We start from the raw sequence: 11,677 nt of genomic DNA on the forward strand, positions 1-11,677 counted from the left end.
AACAAGTTTTTTTTTTAAATCCCTCAAAAAGATAGGGCTCGAAATTATTAGCACACCTGTTTTCCCCTTCCGAGGACAACGACACAGCCCTTCTAGATTTTTTATGAGATTGGAGAACATATTGGGAGGGACTGTAGACCATTCCTCCATATAGAATCTTTCCAGATCCTTGAAATCCTAGGTATGGTTTTTTTCTGCATATGCATCCTTCCTTCGATTATAAACCCACCACTGGTGCGAGGCCAAAGAGCTCTATTTTCATGTCACCTGACCATGGCACTGGTTTCAATCCAAGTGACATTGCCATTTAGAAAACTCCAAGCATTTACATTTGTTAGATGACATGAAAATAAAGCTCTTTGGCCAGGCACACCAGTGGTAGGTTTGGTGTGGAACGAAGGATGCATATACAGAAAAGAACCCCCATACCTACTGTAAAATATGGTGGTGGATCTTATGGGGATATTTAACTTCCACTGGTCCTGGGCCCCTTGTTAAGGTCAACCCGGTACCAGGAAATGTTAGCCAAAAGCCTGGTTGCCTCTGCAAGGAAGCTGAAACTTGGCCACTAGTGGATCTTCCAGAAATACAACAACCCCAAGTACACATCAAAATCCACAAAGAAATGGTTAATTGACAATTTTGCAATGGCCATCTCAGTCTCCAGACTTGAACCACATTAAAAACCTGTGGTTTCAATTGAAGAGGGCTTTTTTGCTAATAATTTATCTAGGGTGCTAATATTTTCAGTCATGACTGTATGTTTATCTCGGTCAAAGTCCCTTTGTGTAAGTAGGGGGCTGTGTGCTGCTGTGTTTGGCAGACTGTCGGTCCCAGAGTCTCCTTCAGTCGGTGCCTAGTGGTACAGAGTTTGTAGGTACTAAGTATTCATATCAGCATCCTCTGCCCCTTCACAGCACCTCTGCTAGATTTGGGGATAGTATAAATTCCATAACGTGACCCTGCAATGGCCCCTGGCATGCAGGCGATAGTGTCTGTGCCTCTCCCCCAAGGCCAGATTGTCCTCTCCAGGCCAACGTAGCGATTGGGCAGACCATCCTGGGGCTCCAGGCAGTGCAGCACACAGAACATGGCAGTGGGGACAGAGTGTAGGGCTGCAATGCTATTGCCTGAGTTCAAACACAGAAAGAAGCCGATTTTTAGAGTTAACAAAAATCTTAGAGGGTGTCACACCCTGACCATAGAGAGCCTTTTATTCTCCATTTTAGTTAGGTCAGGGTGTGACTAGGGTGGGTAAACTAGTGTGTATTTCTTTGTTGGCCTGGTATGGTTCCCAATCAGACGCAGCTGTTTAGTGTTGTCTCTGATTGGGGGTCATATTTAGGCAGCCATTTCCCCACTGGGTTTTGTGGGATCTTGTTTCTGTGTAGTTGCCTGTGAGCACTGTTTGAGCTTCACGTGTAGTTGATTCTTTATTGTTTTTTGTGTGTTTGACTATCAATAAAATATGTCGAACCGATTCCACGCTGCGATTTGGTCTGAGTGTATTTACGACGATTGTGACAGAGGGATAATGGCACCACTGAATATTGTCACGCCCTGATCTGTTTCACCTGTCCTTGTGCTTGTCTCCACCCCCCTCCAGGTGTCGTTCATCTTCCCCATTACACTTATACCTGTGTTTTCTGTTTGTCTGTTGCCAGTTCGTCTTGTTTGTCAAATCAACCAGTGGTTTGTCTCAGCTCCTGCTTTTCCCTAGTCGCTCTTTCCCACCCTCCTGGTCTTGACCCTTGCCTGTCCTGACTCTGAGCCTGCCTGCCTGACCACTCTGCCAGACGTCCTGTACCTTTGCCCCTGCTCTGGATTACCTACCTCTGCCTGATCTAACCCTGAGCCTGCCTGCCGTTTTGTACCTTTGCCCCACTACTCTGGATTATCGACCCCTGCCTGCCTTGACCTGTCATTCCCCTGCCCCTGTTGCTGTAATAAACATTGTTACTTCAACACAGTCTGCATTTGGGTCTTACCTGAAACGTGATAAATATAGTATGTATTTACTCCCTGAGTCAATACTGACCTAGATCAGATATGACCTCCTCAATACTGACGCTATTCCTTTCCATCATGTCCTTGACTCTGTGCAGACGATAACAGAATGGGAACTCTGGCTCGTTGAGGCTGGGTGCAAAACAGAAAAGAAAGATGTTTGTTAGAACAAGAGGAAAGAAAAGTTGAGATCCAAAAACTCTCCTCCATGCATCAGTTATTTCTTCAAGCACCCTCAAAAAGGCATCCCCTTATGTTTGAAGTTCTCATTCTCTAACTGCACATTAGTACTACATGTCAAATTCTCAGCCTCTAAACTAAAATTGTATGCTGAAGCCAAATCCCAATGATGTACTATCTGTGTAAGTATCATTGACGGCCAACTGTCGTACACGGTGAGGCGCCTCCTGAAGGTTCGACCTCAGGGCAGTGGATTCCAGTACCGGGGGTAGCCACGGGGCTATAGCGGCGTGACAGCGCATCTGGCTTGATATTCTTGGATCCTTGTTGGTAGGAGAGGGAGACGTTAAACCAGGTGAAAAGCAGGTCCCACCTAGCTTGCCTGGAATTGAGACGCTTGGCGGTGCAGAGATACTCCAGGTTCTTGTGGTCTGTCCACACAATAAACGGATGTTCCGCCCCCTCCAACCAGTGTCTCCACTCCTCCAACGCCATCTTCACCGCGAGAAGCTCACGATTCCCCACATCGTAGTTCCTCTCCGTTGCATTGAGGTGATGGGAGAAGAAGGCACAGGGATGTAACTTGAGGTCCAGGGCAGAACGCTTGGACAGGACATCCCCCACTCTGACATTCCGAAGCATCAGCATCCACTACAAACTGACTGAACGGGTCAGGATGAACCAATATGGGAGCAGTGGTGAAACAGTGCTTGAGGTCCCGGAACGCCCGATCAGCAGCTGGGGACCATGTGAATGGAATCTTGGGAGAGGTGAGTGCAGACAGGGGGGAAGCCAGGGTGCTGTAACCCCACATGGTGATAGAAGTTGGCAAATCCCAAGAAACATTGCAGCTGCACTCTGGATGTAGGCTGGGGTCAATCCACCACCGCTCTCACCTTCCTGGGATCCATCTGTATATTCCTGCAGCGATGATGTAACCAAGGAAGGGGATGGTGGAGCGATGGAATTAGCATTTCTCTCCGATTTCACAAAAAGCTGGTGTTCCAGTAGGCGATTGAGGACCTGTCGGATGTGGAGCATGTGTTCTTGGGCTGAGTGGGAGAAAACGAGGATGTCATCGAGGTAGACGAAAATGAACCAGTTCAACATGTCGCGAAGAATGTTTCTAACCAGGGCCTGGAACACAGCAGGGGCATTGGTGAATCCAAATGGCATGACCAGGTATTCGTAATGGCTGCATTGAAGGCAGTCTTCCACTCGTCCCCTTCCCGTATCCGCACCAGATGGTAGGCGTTCTACAGATCCAACTTGGAAAGAATGGTGGCCCCCTGGAGCGGCTCGAAGGCCAAGGCAATGAGTGGTAGTGGATAGCGGTTCTTCACCGTGAAGTCATTGAGCTCCCGGTAGTCAATGCATGGGCGTAGGGTTTTGTCCTTCTTCTCCACAAAGAAGAACACTGCCCCAGTGTGGGAGGCAGAAGGACGGATACACCCGGCAGCTAGGGAGTCCTCGATGTAGGTCTCCATGGCCTTGGTCTCCGGACCCAACAGAGAGTACAGTCGTCCCCGGGGTGGTGTGGTTCCTGGGAGAAGGTTGATCACGAAATCATAGTGTCGGTGGGGAGGAAGTGAAGTGACCTGGGCCTTACTGAAAACCTCCCGGAGGTCCTGGTACTCTGCGGGAATGGTAGAGAGGTCCGGGGCAACTTCCGAGCCCACAGGAAGACGTCCCGGGGCAGGCTGCGCTGACTTCAGACAATGGGCGGGGCTCCTGGTCAGGGCAGGCAGAATGGTCAGAACCGGGGAAACTAGGAAACAGAACTTGAGAAAGCAGGGAGATGGGAAAACACGCTGGTAAGACCTGACAAGACGAACTGGAAACAGACAAACAGAGAACACAGGAATACACAGGAATACACTGGGGATAACGAGGAAGATGGCCCGACCTCTGGAGGAGGGTGGAGACAAGCACAAAGACAGGTGATACAGATCAGGGTGTGACAGAAAGTAATTACACTCTGGCGTCACTGTGAGCAGCATCTTCTCCTTCCACCTCCTCCATCTATAAAATGAGTTTGTTAATAAACTTATGTGGCAGTTCCAAAGCCCCTGTAAGCGCAGGTGGACCGTGAGGGCCTGGAGTACTGCTCCATTGTAACACAGAGAACAAGAGTGGGTCAGCGTCGCACCAAGCCTGGAGTACCGGGAGCAGAAAGAGAGGGAGAGAAAGAGAGAGAGGATATACAGAAGTACAGCTGTACTTATTGAGCCGCTAACCTCATTGCACCACCATTCCCAAATGAGCCACGACCACTGAACTGAGCCAGTCCTGGCTGGAAGATCATTCAAGTATGGAGATTCAAGCTTCCTCAACACCTGGATTACACCTGCCCCGTACGTACCCCTGCCCTGCAGAATGGCTGTATTACTTTGCAAACCTGCAGAGAAAAGCAATATTGTTTTTAAATATAATTTATAGATGCTTAATAGGTGCGTATGAACAGTACTGAAACTGTAATGCAGACAGACCTCTGTCTACTTTACCTGCTTGCCATGTCTTGCTCGTCGAAACCTGCCCAGTCGAACCCTGCCCTGGTCAAAAGAGACTGGACCAAACAGCGTGTCATGGCAGTGTCATCACGTAATGTAAAATACCTGAGGGGAAACCACAACGACGATATGATGACGACATGAGAATATGTGGTGATGGGTGTGTGATATTGGGCTTAGGGGCACATTCACAGAAGACAGCTATAAATGTGTAGCCTTTTTCTATTCAATAAATTGCTTAATGTTGCTCTGAGCAATGCACATATTTGATAGGGCTTAGGGGAGGTAGATGCATGGTGATAAATGTGAGTATTTGTACTGTAGACCTACACATTAGGGGGCTTTCACACCGAATTGGTTTGGAGCGTCTGTTTTCCAAACTCTGGTGCGTTTTCTCCCTTTGTTCGATGAGTTTGGGCTGGTGTGATCACTGTCCGCACTCGGGAGCGCACAGTGGTTCGCTCAAAAAGGGTCGTCTCGGTCAGATTCAATTTGTACCATGGTGCGGTTCCCTGCAGATGAGAATGCAGTTCGGACCAGACACAGGAAAATAACCCGCTGGGCCAATAACCGAAAGGCTGCTGGTTCGAAAACGCTACCCGACAATGTGAAAAATCGGTCGATAGGCCCTTTGCAAGGCACTTAACCCTAATTTACCCCAGGGGCACTGTACTACTATGCCTGACAATGTAAAACAACACATTTTACCGCACCTATCTGGTGTGTAACAATAAAACATAATATAGGCTACTGAATATAGCCTATTCACGTCGCAGGAAGAGAGGTTATTGCGCTGTTTCCTCGTGCTTGTTGGAAGCCAAAGTAATATGAAGATTGGGACACACAGTGATGCTTTGTGATAATCGTAGATTTAACGTGAGCATTTTTTTTTTCAATAAACAAATGACTTGCATGGACACATGGCACATTGAAATTATCCGCCAACGCAGTCTCCCAGCAACACAGCAACCAGTGCACCGCTAAACCAGGACAAAGAGGCTGGTCCTCCAGCTCCCACTGACCGCACCTCCATGACGGCCATGTTGTGCAGAGCTTTTCAGACAACCAGCGGAGCGTAATATCGCCAAGTAGCCTTCCACACCGAGTACACAACGCCCCTCTATTCAAAGCGGCTAGTGCCTCAACATTCTAAGATCTAATTTAACAGCGCAATATTAATATGTATACACTACATGTCAAAAGTTTTAGACACCTACTCATTCAAGGGTTTTTCTTTATTTGTACTATTATCTACATTGTAGAATAATAGTGAAGGCATCAAAACTATGAAATAACACATATGGAATCATGTAGTAACCAAAAAAGTGTTAAACAAATCCAAATATATTTTATATTTGAGATTCTTCCAATAGCCACTCCTTGCCTTCATGACAGCTTTACACACTCTTGGCATTCTCAAATGATTGCCTCGCCTCGTTCACCAACTACTTCTCTGATAGAGTTCAGTGTGTCAAATCGGAGGGTCTGCTGTCCGGACCTCTGGCAGTCTCTATGGGGGTGCCACAGGGTTCAATTCTTGGACCGACTCTCTTCTCTGTATACATCAATGAGGTTGCTCTTGCTGCTGGTGAGTCTCTGATCCACCTCTACGCAGACGACACCATTCTGTATACTTCTGGCCCTTCTTTGGACACTGTGTTAACAACCCTCCAGGCAAGCTTCAATGCCATACAACTCTCCTTCCGTGGCCTCCAATTGCTCTTAAATACAAGTAAAACTAAATGCATGTTCTTCAACCGATCGCTACCTGCACCTGCCCGCCTGTCCAACATCACTACTCTGGACAGCTCTGACTTAGAATACGTGGACAACTACAAATACTTAGGTGTCTGGTTAGACTGTAAACTCTCCTTCCAGACCCATATCAAACATCTCCAATCCAAAGTTAAATCTAGAATTGGCTTCCTATTTCGCAACAAAGCATCCTTCACTCATGCTGCCAAACATACCCTTGTAAAACTGACCATCCTACCAATCCTCGACTTTGGCGATGTCATTTACAAAATAGCCTCCAATACCCTACTCAACAAATTGGATGCAGTCTATCACAGTGCAATCCATTTTGTCACCAAAAGCCCCATATACTACCCACCATTGCGACCTGTACGCTCTCGTTGGCTGGCCCTCGCTTCATACTCGTCACCAAACCCGCTGGCTCCATGTCATCTACAAGACCCTGCTAGGTAAAGTCCCCCCTTATCTCAGCTCGCTGGTCACCATAGCATCTCCCACCTGTAGCACACGCTCCAGCAGGTATATCTCTCTAGTCACCCCCAAAACCAATTATTTCTTTGGCCGCCTCTCCTTCCAGTTCTCTGCTGCCAATGACTGGAACGAACTACAAAAATCTCTGAAACTGGAAACACTTATCTCCCTCACTAGCTTTAAGCACCAACTGTCAGAGCAGCTCACAGATTACTGCACCTGTACATAGCCCACCTATAATTTAGCCCAAACAACTACCTCTTTCCCTACTGTATTTAATTAATTAATTTATTTTGCTCCTTTGCACCCCATTATTTTTATTTCTACTTTGCACATTCTTCCACTGCAAATCTATCATTCCAGTGTTTTACTTGCTATATTGTATTTACTTTGCCACCATGGCCTTTTTTTGCCTTTACCTCCCTTATCTCACCTCATTTGCTCACATCGTATATAGACTTGTTTATACTGTATTATTGACTGTATGTTTGTTTTACTCCATGTGTAACTCTGTGTCGTTGTATGTGTCGAACTGCTTTGCTTAATCTTGGCAAGGTCGCAATTGTAAATGAGAACTTGTTCTCAACTTGCCTACCTGGTTAAATAAAGGTGAAATAAAATAAATAAATAAAATAAAATTCTCTCAACCAGCTCCATAAGGTAAGTCACCTGGAATGTATTTCAACTAACAGGTGTGTAACGACCGACGTTGGAGATGAGAAGCAGGTAACAGGACAGGAACAGCGTCAGAACACGGGTAAACAAAGACAAACAACAATTAATGCAGCAAATATAGGGAGGTAATAAACAGGTGATTGATTTCAGGTGAGTCCAATAATACGCTGATGCGCGTGAATGAGAAAGGCAGGTGTCCGTACTTATGGTGGCAGGAGAGTGTAATGCTGGGGAGCCTGGTGCCTTTGAGTGCAAGAAGGCGTGATGGCTGCTGCATTCTGTAACTACCAACACTGGAGATGAGAAGCAGATACGGGGAGTTGAACATTTATCGCAGAACAGACAGGTAACAAGACAGGAACAGCGTCAGCACGCGGGTAAACAAAGACAAATTACAATTAATGCAGCAGTGGGGAACAGAGATGGGGAACTGACAAATATAAGGGAGGTAAACTGGTGATTGAGTCCAATAATACGCTGATGAGTGTGACGGGAAAGGCAGGTGTGCGTACTGATGGAGAGCAGACGTGACAAGGTGTGCCTTCTTAATTTGTGGAATTTCTTGCCTTCTTAATGCATTTGAGCCAGTCAGTTGTGTTGTGACAAGGTATACAGAAGATAGCCCTATTTGGTAAAATACCAAGTCCATATTATGGCAAGAACAGCTCAAATGAGCAAAGAGAAACGACAGTCCATCATTACCGTAAGACATGAAGGTCAGTCAATATAGAACATTTCAAGAACTTTAAAAGTTTCTTCAAGTGCAGTCGCAAAACCCATCAAGCGCTACAAGGAAACTGGCTCTCATGAGGACTGCCACTGTAACGTCTGCTTCCAACTTACACTCTCAAACACATAGATCCCCTGACTGCAACTCACTCTCCAGATTCCAATCACCTGAATTCTGATCACCTGTTCACACCTGTATGTCATTGTTACCCCCTATTTAGTTCAGTTATTTGCACCCCATCATTGTGAGATATTGTTTGTTTTGTGACACACTTCTATTCGGAGTGCTGGTGGTCCTGTAATTTAATCCACCCGTGTATGATAGTTTATGCCTGCCTCACTAATGATGCATTTTGCCTATTCCCTGCCTGTACTTTAGCCTATCGGATTTCTTGTTATCTACCTATTGCCTGATCTCCCGGATGACTTACTAGTTTTTCCCTGCCTGTACTGTTGCCTTTTTGGACACCCTGTGTATGACCTTGTGCCTGCCCCTGGACCCAGCTACCTGCCTCCTCCTATGGTCCTTTACAGTTAAACACCTGCTGTGCCCTGCTCTTGAAACCAGCTCTCTGTCTCCCCTCGTGTTCATTACAGCCACAGGAACGGAAGACCCAGAGTTACCTCTGCTGCAGAGGATAAGTTAATTAGAGATACCAGCCTCAGAAATTGCAGGCCCCAAAAATTATTCACAGAGGCCAAGTAACTACTACTGTGACATTAAAATGTTTAATGGTATTTTTCATCAGTTGTTTTATATGAAATGTAATTTCCACCACACTCTGTCATTACCACAACGCTAAGTTATTACCATCATGGTACATATTTTTGAGGCAGAGGTGTATTAAATTACAATTGATAATGATGATTTTTCCCAAATCTGAACCTTATGGTTCTTAAGATAATTTCTAAAGTAATGTAAAATATTAAGATTTTGATTTGGTAAATACATGTTTCTGAGTATCATCAAGGCATATATGGACATTTAAACATGACAACGATGAATACATATAATTAAAACTTCAAAATAGTTTTTTTTTTTTTTACCATGGAAAAAATGCAATTAATGTGAAATGTTATATAAAATACCATAGGCACAATTTCTGTAATTTCCTTTTTAACTAAAATAGCACATTTTATGATGTGGTGATAATGACATTTCCCCTCGGGTATTTGGGGATCTTGTTTCCAGACAGAGTGAAGAAAATGTTCAGATAGATAAAACGCAGTCTCAGGAGGTTTCATTTTTCAAAATATTTAACAACCATGCCCATATTTGCAAAATCAACCATGAATAGTGTGTAAATAGTATTTTTGTTGTCTCTTGGTGTCTGTCCTATATATAACTCTTATTTATATTTTTTATTTTACTGTTCTGTACTTTGTCATGTATACTGAACAAAAATATAAATGCATCATGTTTAGTGTTGGTCCCATGTTTCATGAGCTTAAATAAAAGATCCCATAAATTTTCTACATACGCACAGAAAGCTTATTTATCTCAAATATTGTGCACAAATTTGTTTACATCCCTATTAGTGAGTATTTCTACCTTGCCAAGATAATTCATTCACCTGGCAGGTGTGGCATATCGATAAGCTGATTAAACAGCATGATCATTACACAGGTGCATCATTACAAGGGCATTCACTTAAATCCACACACAATCAAATGGATTGTGAACTACCTGACCAATAGACCACAGTTCGTAAGACTGAACCAGGCAGTATCAGATCTTTTCTGCTTACACAAATTACTTCACACTCAAGAATGAACTGAGCCACTTACAGTAATTCTCTGATGACTCTGCTATAGTAAGCTGTGTCATGAGAGGAGACAATGCTCATCACAGGGATATGACGGAGTCCTTTGTTTTTCCTACCACTAGCTCCTTGATCTTCAGTACATTCAGGTCCAAGTAATTGGCCTCACACCATTTCACAAAGATGTTATTAATCCCATTTCTATTAATTGTGAAGAGATTGGCCCTGTTGACTCTTATAAGTACTTGTGTTTCACAGCGCGAACACAGGGGAAACCAAGAGTGGACTCAGATGCGGAAGCAGGTATGAATGAAACCAAAATGTTTATTGTACACAGAGAGATGTGGAGTGCAGAACCGGGGTAGCTCAGATAAATTGCAGAAAACCCAGAAGTGTAGAGCGAGGTTGGAGTTGACTGAGTTGAACAGGGTAAACAGGTCCGGAGGGGAATCCAAGGTAGTGGTGGTGAGTGAAGTCCAGAGCAAGGTGGTTGGGTGGTGAGATGTGGTACAGGAGCCAGCAACAGAGCGGTAATGAGCAGAGATATTGTAGAGTATTTGTAGAGGTCTTGATTATGGAACAGGTTGTAGCTGGTAGCGATCTGCTCTGACTCCAGCACAACTGTCTCCAACCACACAATCACACCAAGAGCGAGAGAGAGAGAGAGAGTGTACAGGGAGAGAACTGCAGGTTAAGACGACACCGGATGAACACAAGAGGGCGTAGTGGGAGCGGATGTGACAACTTGGGTGTAATAGTGGACAACAAACTGAACTGAAAGGATACTTCTCTACAAAAAAGCTCAATCCAGACTGTACTTTTTAAGGAAGCTTAGATATTTGAGTGTATGTGACAAAATGCTTCGTATGTTCTATAGCAGTGTAGTGGCGAGTGTAGTGACCTATGCCATTGTGTGCTGAAAAGGAAATTTAGCTAAGGAAGACAAACAAGCTTGACAAAATAATTAACAAAGCCAGTGCTACAATTGGCTGCAGCCTGGAATCAATACAGGACATGCTCATAAAAAGGCTGCAAGTAAAAACACACACAATCATGGACAGTGACACACACACACACACACACACACACACACACACACACACACACACACACACACACACACACACACACACACACACACACACACACACACACACACTCCACAGCTCTCTAATGCAACACAGGAGCAGCTTCAGTAGCAGGTTCATCCTGCCCAGATGTTCCACAAAGAGGTTTAGATGGTCATTTATACCCACAGCCATGAGGCTTTTTAATGAGTGTAATTAATTAACTGTGTTATAAGGTCATTCTATTGGAAAATGTTGTTGCCTATTTTCCCCAGAGAAGGATAGAAAACAGCAATTTTTCAATAAACAAATGACTTGCATGGACACATGGCACATTGAAATTATCCGCCAACGCAGTCTCCCAGCAACACAGCAACCAGTGCACCGCTAAACCAGGACAAAGAGGCTGGTCCTCCAGCTCCCACTGACCGCACCTCCATGACGGCCATGTTGTGCAGAGCTTTTCAGACAACCAGCGGAGCGTAATATCGCCAAGTAGCCTTCCACACCGAGTACACAA

General features: G+C 45.0%; 1 pseudogene; it reads right to left on the bottom strand.

Moving 5' to 3' along the window:
• Positions 1-805: 805 nt before the first annotated feature.
• Positions 806-5,739, bottom strand: LOC109894819 (ADP-ribose glycohydrolase ARH3-like; annotated as a pseudogene).
• Between the last annotated feature and the right edge of the window lie 5,938 nt (positions 5,740-11,677).

The sequence above is a fragment of the Oncorhynchus kisutch genome, linkage group LG7 (assembly GCF_002021735.2).
Source record: "Oncorhynchus kisutch isolate 150728-3 linkage group LG7, Okis_V2, whole genome shotgun sequence".
NCBI lineage: Eukaryota > Metazoa > Chordata > Actinopteri > Salmoniformes > Salmonidae > Oncorhynchus > Oncorhynchus kisutch.